Source organism: Lissotriton helveticus, chromosome 11 (genome assembly GCF_964261635.1).
Source record: "Lissotriton helveticus chromosome 11, aLisHel1.1, whole genome shotgun sequence".
NCBI lineage: Eukaryota > Metazoa > Chordata > Amphibia > Caudata > Salamandridae > Lissotriton > Lissotriton helveticus.
This window is the reverse complement of record NC_136072.1, coordinates 305884121-305897858: the sequence shown is the minus strand read 5'-3', so window position 1 is coordinate 305897858 and position 13738 is coordinate 305884121. Positions and strand designations below refer to the sequence as shown.

Here is a 13738-nt window from a genome sequence, read left to right as displayed (position 1 = left end):
TGTTTTATAACAGAATTGTTTTAAATTTATTAAAAAATATTAAGATTTATAAAAAGAAGACTGCTTTTTACAAGAAAAAGAAAAGTATAGTGAAGAGTGAGATGAGACACAGGCACTGCCCCATCTCTCTCTTTGTGTGTGTCATCTCTCTCTTTGTGTGTGTCATTTTTCTCTTTGCGTGTCTCATCTCACTCTGTGCCTGCCCCATCTCTCTCTTTGTGTGTGTCATCTCTCTCTTTGCATGTGACATCTCACTCTGTGCTTGCCCCATCTCTCTCTTTGTGTGTGTCATTTCTCTCTTTGCGTGTCTCATCTCACTCTGTGCCTGCCCCATTTCTCTCTTTGTGTGTCTCATTTCTCTCTTTGCGTGTCTCATCTCACTCTGTGCCTGCCCCATCTCTCTCTTTGTGTATGTCATCTCTCTCTTTGCGTGTCTCATCTCACTCTGTGCCTGCCCCATCTCTCTCTTTGTGTGTGTCATCTCTCTCTTTGCGTGTGACATCTCACTCTGTGCCTGCCCCATCTCTCTCTTTGTGTGTGTCATCTCTCTCTTTGTGTGTGTCATCTCACTCTGTGCCTGTGTCTCATCCCACTCTGTGCCTGTGTCTCAGTTCACTCTGTGCCTGTGTCTCATCTCACTCTGTGCCTGCCCCATCTCTCTCTTTGTGTTTGTCATTTCTCTCTTTGTGTGTCTCATCTCACTCTGTGCCTGTGTCTCATCTCACTCTGTGCCTGTGTCTCATCTCACTCTGTGCCTGTCTCTCATCTCACTCTGTGCCTGCCCCATCTCTCTCTTTGTGTGTGTCATTTCTCTCTTTGTGTGTCTCATCTCACTCTGTGCCTGTGTCTCATCTCACTCTGTGCCTGTGTCTCATCTCACTCTGTGCCTGTGTCTCATTTCACTCTGTGCCTGTGTCTCATCTCACTCTGTGCCTGCCCCATCTCTCTCTTTGTGCGTGTCATTTCTCTCTTTGCGTGTCTCATCTCACTCTGTGCCTGTGTGTCATTTCTCTCTTTGCGTGTCTCATCTCACTCTGTGCCTGTGTCTCATCTCACTCTGTGCCTGTGTCTCATCTCACTCTGTGCCTGCCCCATCGCTCTCTTTGTGTGTTATTGCTCTCTTTGCGTGTCTCATCACAATCTGTGCCTGTGTCTCATCTCACTCTGTGCCTGTGTGTCATCTCACTCTGTGCCTGCCCCATCTCTCTCTTTGTGTGTGTCATTTCTCTCTTTGCGTGTCTCATCTCACTCTGTGCCTGTGTCTCATCTCACTCTGTGCCTGTGTCTCATCTCACTCTGTGCCTGTGTCTCATCTCACTCTGTGCCTGCCCCATCTCTCTCTTTGTGTGTGTCATTTCTCTCTTTGCGTGTCTCATCTCACTCTGTGCCTGTGTCTCATCTCACTCTGTGCTTGTGTCTCATCTCACTCTGTGCCTGTGTCTCATCTCACTCTGTGCCTGCCCCATCTCTCTCTTTGTGTGTGTCATTTCTCTCTTTGCGTGTCTCATCTCACTCTGTGCCTGTGTCTCATCTCACTCTGTGCCTGTGTCTCATCTCACTCTGTGCCTGCCCCATCTCTCTCTTTGTGTGTGTCATTTCTCTCTTTGCGTGTCTCATCTCACTCTGTGCCTGTGTCTCATCTCACTCTGTGCCTGTGTCTCATCTCACTCTGTGCCTGTGTCTCATCTCACTCTGTGCCTGCCCCATCTCTCTCTTTGTGTGTGTCATTTCTCTCTTTGCGTGTCTCATCTCACTCTGTGCCTGTGTCTCATCTCACTCTGTGCCTGTCTCTCATCTCACTGTGTGCCTGCCCCATCTCTCTCTTTGTGTGTGTCATTTCTCTCTTTGTGTGTCTCATCTCACTCTGTGCCTGTGTCTCATCTCACTCTGTGCCTGTGTCTCATTTCACTCTGTGCCTGTGTCTCATCTCACTCTGTGCCTGCCCCATCTCTCTCTATGTGTGTGTCATTTCTCTCTTTGCGTGTCACATCTCACTCTGTGCCTGTGTGTCATTTCTCTCTTTGCGTGTCTCATCTCACTCTGTGCCGGTGTCTCATCTCACTCTGTGCCTGTCTCTCATCTCACTCTGTGCCTGCCCCGTCTCTCTCGTTGTGTGTGTCATTTCTCTCTTTGTGTGTCTCATCTCACTCCGTGCCTGCCCCATCTCTCTTTTTGTGTGTGTCATCTCTCTCTTTGCCTGTGTCTCATCTCACTCTGTGCCTGTGTCTCATCTAACTCTTTGTATGTGTCATTTCTCTCTTTGCGTGTCTCAACTCACTCTGTGCCTGTGTCTCATCTCACTCTGTGCCTGTGTCTCATCTCACTCTGTGCCTGTGTGTCATTTCTCTCTTTGCGTGTCTCATCTCACTCTGTGCCTGCCCCATCTCTCGCTTTGTGTGTGTCATCTCTCTCTCTTTGCGTGTGACATCTCACTCTGTGCCTGTGTCTCATCTCACTCATTGTGTGTGTCATCTCTCTCTTTGCGTTTGACATGTCACTCTGTGCCTGTGTCTCATCTCACTCTTTGTGTGTGTCATCTCTCTCTTTGCGTGTGACATCTCACTCTGTGCCTATGTCTCATCTCACTCTTTGTGTGTGTCATTTCCCTCTTTGCGTGTGACATCTCACTCTGTGCCTGTGTCTCATCTCACACTTTGTGTGTGTCATTTCTCTCTTTGTGTGTCTCATCTCACTCTGTCTAAGGAAATCAAAAAGGGGGAGTGAAGAGGTGATGCCGGTGGGCACCGAGGTGGGCACGTCCTCCTCTTGTCAGGGATTTAGGTTAATCAAAAAGGGCCACCTCACAATGGGTGGGTGTATATCCGGATGTCATGGGAATACACCTTCTTTGTTAAAATACCCCTCACACACTAAAAGGGCCCTTGGTGTCATGCTTCATCATCGGGGTCTTCCCGTCCCGCTGCGGGGCGGGGCAGTGCTGCGACAAGCGGATACGCTGGAGCACCTTTAGGTGGAGATGCTATGTGTTGGGAGTGAGTGTCAGTGGGGTCAGGAGTGATATAAGTGTGAGTCGTTAAAAAATACCTGGCCTAGTGGAAAAAAGAAATTTTATTAAACACAGGCTGGTATTATTAAAAGAAAAGTGAAGCGGAGAGATGGAGCAGATTAATGGGCTCTCTCTCCTATGTGGGTCAACATGTTTCGAGGCGCTAGGCCTCTTCGTCAGGACCTAGGGGAAGATCCCCCTGTCACTCACTAGTGTTTCTCCACAGAGGTAGAAAAAGTGTATATACAAAAAAAGTGAAAAACGATTAACTATGTGTGTAACTACAATTAATAATTACGACACATTTATGCTACCACACTAATAATGTAGTATGCCTGCAAGATAAGAAAAACGTATTATAATTGCGCCGATCCCAAAGTGCGCTTAAATCTAAGTCACCTGTAAGGGAGAAAGAGACACACAAACATATATACCAGTTTGGAAATGTTAGGATCATGCGTAAGCAGTGAAGGATATTAAAGCACATCCTGAGAAAACACACAGTCACACACAGAAATGTTACACATAGGGGATGTTAATAGCCAGGGGTGGTGGTATTCAAATGCATACTTATCATTGGAGGAGTCAATGCCTCATGAGCCAGCTTAAGACAGAAGGGTAAGGTGGGGTCCCAACTGCAGAGGGGAAGAAGAGGGAGTGCATTGTAATTCTGTCCCATCAGATGTTTTCCAAGTATCACCAGGTAAGGGTGTGGCTGGGATACAAGGTTCATCCTATTGAAACGGCTATGCCGTACTTACTGAGCCCCTCGCACGCTCGTGCTTCCTCCTTCGTCTGCGGCTTCCGTGGATGTGAGGGAGGCTGAGGGCGGCGAGTTTTTATAGAGTAGAGTAATTGATTAATTGTTCAATTGAGTCAGGAAAGCCCGCCGAAATAACAAAGGCCCAAAAGGTAAGTAATGCGGGCGGCCATATTAGAATGGTAGGTGGACCCACCCCCGCACCTATTGATGCAGTTACGGTCGTGGGTTATTGGATCGGGTGCCCGGATACTAACAGGCTTAGACTTATCTCTTAAGTCCGTTGTAGCTCCTTGCTCGGCAGACTAAGGTTCGAATTAAATCAGCCCGCAACCGCGCTGTGAGGCACAGTGCATTCTACTCAAACACGGCGCATGCGCCGGATTGCTCGCTCTGCGCGCATGTGCGTAGAACTGACGCTGTAGTTGGTGCGCATGCGCACATCTTCCCCGGTTGTAGTGTTCAAGGAAGACACGCGTCTGTGGGGCTAGGGAACCAGCAATACTGCAAAGTAAAGTCATATTATGGCTGGAAAAGTATTAGGATTGTAAATGCTGATTGCTGAGCCGAATTTATACTGTTAAACATACATTTTCAGTTTATGGGAGAGGTAGAACCTTGGAAGAATTTATACTAAAAGGCAGGAGCCAATTGCTTGCTGTAGTTTATACAAAAATGTACATTCCAGTTCATGGAGGACTGGGAGAGGTAGAACCTAGGAAGATTTATACTGAAAAACATTATACTGAAAAAACAGGAGTCAGTTGCTTACGGTGTATATCACCCAGCAGCCCCTAGGTATTAAGTTGGGACCACGGAATGTCGTCATTCAGGCCTGTGCGGTGTGTTCCCAAACGGTACACCCAGCGTTGTTCTTTAGATAGAAGATCCCTATCGTTGGAAAAAGCCTCGATGACTGTCCATTTCAGGTCATGGACACTATGTCCTACGGTGGCAAAATGTGCTGACATTTTTGTTGTTGTCCTATTGCAGCGTACATTGCTGCGGTGTTCACCCATTCGAATCTTCACGGGTCTGCTGGTCATGCCCACATACTCTTTGTTGCAGTGGACACCACCCATGTGGTGCATGTGTATCTTGCCAATACACGCAGAAGAGCAGAAGTATCACATTCTCCAACCAGTCTACATGGGAACAGCGAGCCTTCACTAATTGCAATAGCCGCAATGTGGTGTACCTAATCACATGTCCCTGCAACAAAGAGTATGTGGGCATGACCAGCAGACCCGTGAAGATTCGAATGGGTGAACACCGCAGCAATGTACGCTGCAATAGGACAACAACAAAAATGTCAGCACATTTTGCCTCCATGAACTGGAATGTACATTTTTGTATAAACTACAGCAAGCAATTGGCTCCTGCCTTTTAGTATAAATTCTTCCAAGGTTCTACCTCTCCCATAAACTGAAAATGTATGTTTAACAGTATAAATTCGGCTCAGCAATCAGCATTTACAATCCTAATACTTTTCCAGCCATAATATGACTTTACTTTGCAGTATTGCTGGTTCCCTAGCCCCACAGACGCGTGTCTTCCTTGAACACTACAACCGGGGAAGATGTGCGCATGCGCACCGACTACAGCGTCAGTTCTACGCACATGCGCGCAGAGCGAGCAATGCGGCGCATGCGCCGTGTTTGAGTAGAATGCACTGTGCCTCACAGCGCGGTTGCGGGCTGATTTAATTCGAACCTTAGTCTGCCGAGCAAGGAGCTACAACGGACTTAAGAGATAAGTCTAAGCCTGTTAGTATCCGGGCACCCGATCCAATAACCCACGACCGTAACTGCATCAAAAGGTGCGGGGGGTGGGTCCACCTACCATTCTAATATGGCCGCCCGCATTACTTACCTTTTGGGCCTTTGTTATTTCGGCGGGCTTTCCTGACTCAATTGAACAATTAATCAATTACTCTACTCTATAAAAACTCGCCGCCCTCAGCCTCCCTCACATCCACGGAAGCCGCAGATGAAGGAGGAAGCACGAGCGTGCGAGGGGCTCAGTAAGTACGGCATAGCCGTTTCAATAGGATGAACCTTGTATCCCAGCCACACCCTTACCTGGTGATACTTGGAAAACATCTGATGGGACAGAATTACAATGCACTCCCTCTTCTTCCCCTCTGCAGTTGGGACCCCACCTTACCCTTCTGTCTTAAGCTGGCTCATGAGGCATTGACTCCTCCAATGATAAGTATGCATTTGAATACCACCACCCCTGGCTATTAACATCCCCTATGTGTAACATTTCTGTGCGTGACTGTGTGTTTTCTCAGGATGTGCTTTAATATCCTTCACTGCTTACGCATGATCCCAACATTTCCAAACTGGTATATATGTTTGTGTGTCTCTTTCTCCCTTACAGGTGACTTAGAGTTAAGCGCACTTTGGGATCGGCGCAATTATAATAAGTTTTTCTTATCTTGCAGGCATACTACATTATTAGTGTGGTAGCATAAATGTGTCGTAATTATTAATTGTAGTTACACACATAGTTCATCGTTTTTCACTTTTTTTGTATATACACTTTTTCTACCTCTGTGGAGAAACACTAGTGAGTGACAGGGGGATCTTCCCCTAGGTCCTGACGAAGAGGCCTAGCGCCTCGAAACATGTTGACCCACATAGGAGAGAGAGCCCATTAATCTGCTCCATCTCTCCGCTTCACTTTTCTTTTAATAATACCAGCCAGTGTTTAATAAAATTTCTTTTTTCCACTAGGCCAGGTATTTTTTAACGACTCACACTTATATCACTCCTGACCCCACTGACACTCACTCCCAACACATAGCACCTCCACCTAAAGGTGCTCCAGCGTATCCGCTTGTCGCAGCACTGCCCCGCCCCGCAGCGGGACGGGAAGACCCCGATGATGAAGCATGACACCAAGGGCCCTTTTGGTGTGTGAGGGGTATTTTAACAAAGAAGGTGTATTCCCATGACATCCGGATATACACCCACCCATTGTGAGGTGGCCCTTTTTGATTAACCTTCATCTCACTCTGTGCCTGCCCCATCTCTCTTTGTGTGTGTCATTTCTCTCTTTGTGTGTCTCATCTCACTCTGTGCCTGTGTCTCATCTCACTCTGTGCCTGTGTCTCATTTCACTCTGTGCCTGCCCCATCTGTCTCTTTGTGTGTGTCCTTTCTCTCTTTGCGTGTCTCATCTCACTCTGTGCCTGTGTCTCATCTCACTCTTTCTGTGTTTATCTCACTCTTTGTGTGTCATCTCTCTCTTTGCGTGTGACATCTCACTCTGTGCCTGTGTCTCATCTCACTCTTTGTGTGTGTCATCTCTCTCTTTGCGTGTGACATCTCACTCTGTGCCTGTGTCTCATCTCACTCTTTGTGTGTGTCATCTCTCTCTTTGCGTGTGACATCTCACTCTGTGCCTGTGTCTCATCTCACTCTGTGCCTGTGTCTCATCTCACTCTGTGCCTGCCCCATCTCTCTCTTTGTGTGTAAAGAGAGAGATGGGGCAGGCACAGAGTGAGATGAGACCATTTATTTTTTTGCCAGCATTACATAGAAACATGAGACACAATGCAAATAGAAGCAGTACCCTACAAGCTAAAAGAAATGACACACACAAAGAGAGAAATGAGACACAGGCACAGAGTGAGATGAGACACAGGCACAGAGTGAGATGAGACACACAAAGAGAGAAATGACACACAGGCACAGAGTGAGATGACACACACAAAGAGAGAAATGAGACACAGGCACAGAGTGAGTTGAGACACAGGCACAGAGTGAGATGAGACGCGCAAAGAGAGAAATGAGACACAGGCACAGAGTGAGATGAGACACAGGCACAGAGTGAGATGAGACACAGGCACAGAGTGAGATGAGACACGCAAAGAGAGAAATGACACACACAAAGAGAGAGATGGGGCAGGCACAGAGTGAGATGAGAGACAGGCACAGAGTGAGATGAGACACAGGCACAGAGTGAGATGAGACACAGGCACAGAGTGAGATGAGACGCACAAAGAGAGAGATGACACACACAAAGAGAGAGATGGGGCAGGCACAGAGTGAGATGAGACACAGGCACAGAGTGAGATGAGACACAGGCACAGAGTGAGATGAGACACAGGCACAGAGTGAGATGAGACACACAAAGAGAGAGATGGGGCAGGCACACAGTGAGATGAGAGACAGGCACAGAGTGAGATGAGAGACAGGCACAGAGTGAGATGAGACACAGGCACAGAGTGAGATGAGACACAGGCACAGAGTGAGATGAGACACGCAAAGAGAGAAATGACACACACAAAGAGAGAGATGGGGCAGGCACAGAGTGAGATAAGCTAAGAGATGCAAACTGTGAGGAGACACAGGTGACTTTATAGAAAAAGGTGCAAATATAATTCCTTATTTCACACAGACACTCAGTGTGATCCTTGTCAAAAATGTTAAAGTCATACATTTTTTCAATAAACATTTAGCATAGTAATTCGTTTAAGACAGAGCACAGCCCATATCAATGACCACTACATTACAAGCAGAAACCTGACTCATTTCCAAAATACATTTCCAATATGCACCATTCATTGTTTTGCCAGCATTACATAGAGACATGAGACACAATGCAAAAAGAAACAGTACCCTACAAGCTAAAAGATGCAAACTGTGAGGAGACACAGGTGACATTATAGAAAAAGGTGAAAATATAATTCCTTATTTCACACAGACACTCAGTGTGATCCTTGTTAAAAATGTTAAAGCCATACATTTTACCCAAAAACATTTAGCATAGTAAATCGTTTTAGACACAGAGTACATCCCATTTAAATTACCACTACATTACAAGGCAAAACCCTGACTCATTTCCAAAATACATTTGCAATAAGCACCATTACATTTTTTACCAGCATTACAAAAAAACACACAATGCAAGAATAAAGAAGCCTAATATGCTTCTTAATCTTCCCCATAGTGCATACAGCACCCTATCTATATTAAATGAACCATTACTCACCTTTAAAAATGCTTTTGAAGATTTAGAACAGTGTCAGTCACACACACCAGATTTTCTTAAGCAGAATCTCTGAAATGCACCTCAGACACTGCAACCACAAATGGCCCTGATTCCCTGTAATTCTTCACACATATCCCTGGACTTAACCAATCAAAATTCTTCCCACACTATTTCAAAACCAAGCTAACATTTTAATTGGTTCTACATTTCAACGCTTTCAAACTCACATAATATTCACCCATCCCCCAGTGCTCATTCAGCCTGTTACCATGGTGTCTCCCACCTAACTGAGCACACAGGTGAAAAGTTCATGTTACTATGTTGCAAATGAACCCAGCAATGGTGTTTGACTTCTCAATATAGCAGCTTATCCTGTGCAATGTTTCTTTCAATGACTTTTTCCCAACCATTAGAATTACTTCTTTCAAAAAACACAAGCATGCATCCTAATTTTCAGTGGAGAATTTTAAGAAACCACCAATCATTTCTTCTTTTTCAAGTGCACTGAATCTCAACCACTTTTTTTTCATAACTCCTACTTTCAAGCTGCCATTTCATTTCCACAACTCATGTGAATACAACCACATCTACCTTCAAGATGCCTAAAGTCTGGATTGTGGGTCATAGCTTTGTTCACTGGAGTGAAAAGAATGCAGCAAACAGAGGTATTCCCAAACTTGATTTACCAAATGTGGATATTATGTGGATTGGCCAGAGAGGATTGAGGTGTCACCAATTGATACCATTGGTAAAATCCTTTATGCATCTACCACACCCTGACCTCATAATTGTGCACTGGTGGCAATGACCTGGGCACTTTGACTGGAGTAGGTCTGGAAATGCTTTTAAAGGACACCTTTGGGCAATTGATGTCACTTTTTCCAAAAACTGCCTTGGTATATTTTAATATATGCCAAAGGCAAAAATGGAACTGGTCCAACCAATTTTGTCCACAGATTGAGAAAGCAAGGAAACATGTGAATAAATCTGTTTCTGCTTTCCTCAGAGACTATGGTATGGGTTCTATATACCACAACAACTTGCGTTACAACATGCAAGGCATCTATAGGAGAGATGGTGTACATTTTACAAATGAGGGGAATAGAGTCTTCCTCTTGAATTTTAGACTCTGCATCGGTACCTACTTGTAGGTACACAAAACACCCACATAACACAACAGCTCTTTTCAGAGCTACCCTACCTCTAAGCACTCTAACTTCTTTTTTTACTCTAATTTTTTTCACTGTTTTTCCCCGTGGTGCGCTCAGGGTACGCGTACCGGCAAGCGTACAAGGAAACGCAAACAGCGCTTACCCCGCGAAAATTTTAAAAATATATATATATTTGTTTTGCCCTTCATGGTCCTTCTAGGCCCCCCTCAGAAAACCTAGGGGGTCAGGGGGTGTCTACCCTGCCCCCTTTTAATCATTTCCCCCTTTTTTTTTCACCTCTTGTGTCTCGATTCTACCGAGACACAAGATGGCGGACTCTCTGGACTGTTTGGAATGTTGACAGACACCCGAGAGCCAATCAGCTTTCCACTCACGCACTTCCGTGGCGAGCCGGGTGTGCTCCCCGGTACGCGTACCTGTAAGCGCTCAAAGCGCACATATAGATATATATGTGTTTTTGAAGTTACTTTTCATAAAAACTACTGGAGCGATTTTAACCAAATATAGAAAAGGCACATCTGCATACCAGTCCCTACAATTTTGCAAAGTTTGGTGTAATTCCATTCAGCGGTTCGGGCTGTAGCCGTGTCTGAACGTCCTATGGAAATTAACATGGGGAAAAAAGGGGTTTGGGACCCCCTTTTTTCTCGGCCCCATCATGAGGAATCCCCCCGAAACTTCCAGGGAAGGAGCGGAGCGGAGCTGGCCTAAATTTTGGAAATTTACACACAAATTCCTCAACCGGCGCCAAAGTTATTCCCAATAGAATGTTGCGGATTTCCTATGGAAACTAGGTCCTAACTATAACTACCTACTGGCGACTATATATATATATATATTCAAATGTAGCTTCTTAACAGGTGTAGTTTTAATTATTCATTCTTTATAATATGTTGAGTTTAATTTGAGGCTTTAAATACTCGTTAGTAGTCTCCATCTAAAATGGCAATCTTAGGGTGAAGACGGGAAATTCTGATAAAATGGAGTCCAACTCAAAAGCAAACCTCACCTAGACACAGTAATTACCCACACTTAGCTTTATTGAAACTGAACAGAGACGGGAGCCTGTCTTAGGGTTTACTCGATCACAGGAAGTGCCTTTTTCCTTTAATATCTTACATGTCTACTTTTTGTGTGTAAGCAAAAAGACAATTTTTCTTGCACTTAAACATGAAGTGAGGATTAAAAAGCACGTGGCTTTATCACCAATGGTACAATAATAGGTTATGAAAATCACAGTACATTTGTAAAACTCTTTGGTTAATCCATGATATTCAAAATGGTAGCCGTGTCGAGCGAGATATAAATCTGAGGTTTGTAAACATGTTTTTGTCACCCTACCTACAGAGCTATTGGCAGAAGCTACGATGACAGCAACTATGGGAAGGACAGAACTGCATATTTAAAAAAACAGGCTCTCAATATATGGTTTGCAGCGAAGGTGCACATTGGGAAAGTTACAGTTTGGCACCTCGAGCTGTATGAAAGAACAGCAGAAAATCAACAAGCTTCCCTGAAAATAAGAGAAAAGACAGCTGTTTTGGCAGGTTCAATGGCCGTGAAGGATGTGGCAATCAAATGAAACACACAATACACAAGTCTTCTCACAAAAAAATGACATTTCTAACAAAGCGAGTAAGTATAAAAATGCACATCCACACATATATTTTAAAGTATAAATATATTTTCTTTTTTTCCTGGAATTAAAACTCATGTTCAATCCCACAAAGGTACTCCTTTGTTAACCGCTACCTACTGACATTATTGGAATGTACTGTTGCTGGGCAGACTTGTTTGAAATAGAAAGGCATCATTTCCTGAGAAAACAGAAGTTTGGTCAACTTAACATGCTGTACTGTCTATAACTACCAGTATTATGAAAAGAGTGACCTGGTAAAAACTCCCAATACGGTCATATGGCAGTAAAATGTGGTTTTCTTGTATAAATGATTAGGCAGTATTTCATTGACAGTGAATAATACATTTGGCCCCTATTTAATATGATTAATCAGTGCAGACACTGGCAGAACAATGCACGCCACAGAGAATCAGATTGCAGTTCTGAAACGTGTCAACTCCCCTGCTTGTTTGTTTGTGCAATAGTTGTTCTTCTTCAAGTTCTCTCTTAGTTGACCTTGGTAGGGTGAACAACAACAAGAAAAGGCGGAAATGACAGAAAGATAGTTCAATCTGTATTTACAAGCACACTTTGGCTAGTTGGTCTTCCTCAGCAGGCAATGTTGCATGCTTCCTGTCGATATCCTTGTGCCTTATGCTTTTGTACATATTCTAGTAAAATATGTTGAAAATGAGGAAGGGCAAATGGAATGGTGTGCTCGAATTGTGTCAATCCATTTGGCTCGATCAACAAACTTCTTTCGGTTTGACTTGAACTATAGGTGGTGTGGCCAGTGAGGGATTTACCGCAGTGCCATCCTTCACCTGGAGGCAATAGCCCATTCCATTGATGCTGAAGTTGAAATGGCTTTCAGGGACGAGGTTTTCTTCCTGAAATGAGGGAAGTGAAAGTGGATCAGCACAAATTCAAAGGAAAGCAAACGGCCTCTTATCACCTTGGTACACTTGGACTCTCGAATTCATTGCCTAAATTGCAGCATGAAGAAGCAACATTGCCCTCAATGTGGCTTGATACAATATTTGAGAATAAGAATGAGTAAATGTATGTATATAACACTACAGGTAGATGTGACCTAGCTGCCTGTTTCGCAGAAATGTGTTAAATTAAACTTAAGCACTGTATCTCTTTTCATTATAAGCATGTACAACATTATAGAACAATAATAAGCATGGAATTTGTATTTAAATACTGTAGCTATTTCAAAACAAGTGACATCAACACCTTGATTATCTTGAATAGATGCTATTTGTTGAAATTTAATTTGCACTGCGCAATATTAGCCAGTATCAGCTATTATTTCACTGTAACTGCATAACATTGCCAGTTCTTTTACTGCAACTGCATATCTTTTGTTAATGACTGATTCCATCAGTTCTGAAAGCTAATTGTAATTTTGTTTTGTATTATTTTATTAGCTGAGTATGAATGGCTGTTCTTCAGAATATTGGAACTTGTGCTAAGCCTTCATAATATTCATGTGTTGTATATCATATTGCAAATTTTTCATATTGGTAGTTCTGGTGTAGATGAAAATTGGCACCTCAGAGCCCTCCCCCATATACCATGCTCGTGTCTGTCCACAGACTAGGACGCACCTCAGAGATTGTTGTTTGCAGCGGACCACTTTGCTCATTTCGGGGGGCCACAGTGAGGCTGCTTCTTGAGCTATTCCGGAAGTTGCTAACTATGTTCTACTGTCTACTGTTTTAATACATATGTACATATCACAGTCTATCCTCTTTGCTCTTCCTTTCCCATTTCCATATACCCTCCCTCTCTTTCTCCTACCCTTTGTTCAATCCTGTGCACCAATTGGTTACTATACTTGTGCTCGGAATATTCATGTCATAGGGGTTCTATGGGTTGACAGTTGAATGTGACATTTGATATTATTACTATATGAGTCGTGGAGATCAGAGGTTGAATAAAGATACTCCCGCTACATACAAGACCGTGTGATATCTTCATTCAAATCTACCTGCATTACCACATACTTTTGTGGCAATGAGTGAAGTGACCTGTGAGTGTCACTTGCAGTAAGAAAACGGAGTGTATTGTCAGAGTGAAGTCGGGTGCGCTGAATGTTGAGCACCATCCCTCAAGAGCTGTCTGTGCTGTTCTAGGATTGCCTGAAATGAAGGAGCGTGAGCAGGAAGT

At 44.1% G+C, this 13738-nt stretch overlaps 1 protein-coding gene across 1 annotated transcript in view; it reads left to right on the top strand.

The window, feature by feature from the left end:
- AMER3 (APC membrane recruitment protein 3) overlaps window positions 1-13525 on the top strand; it is a 123431-nt gene extending 109906 nt beyond the window's left edge. Inside the window, exon 3 of the mRNA XM_078666836.1 lies at window positions 11290-13525. The gene's annotated coding sequence lies outside the window, so the exon portion shown is untranslated. The remainder of the gene's footprint in view (window positions 1-11289) is intronic.
- Window positions 13526-13738: the final 213 nt, after the last annotated feature.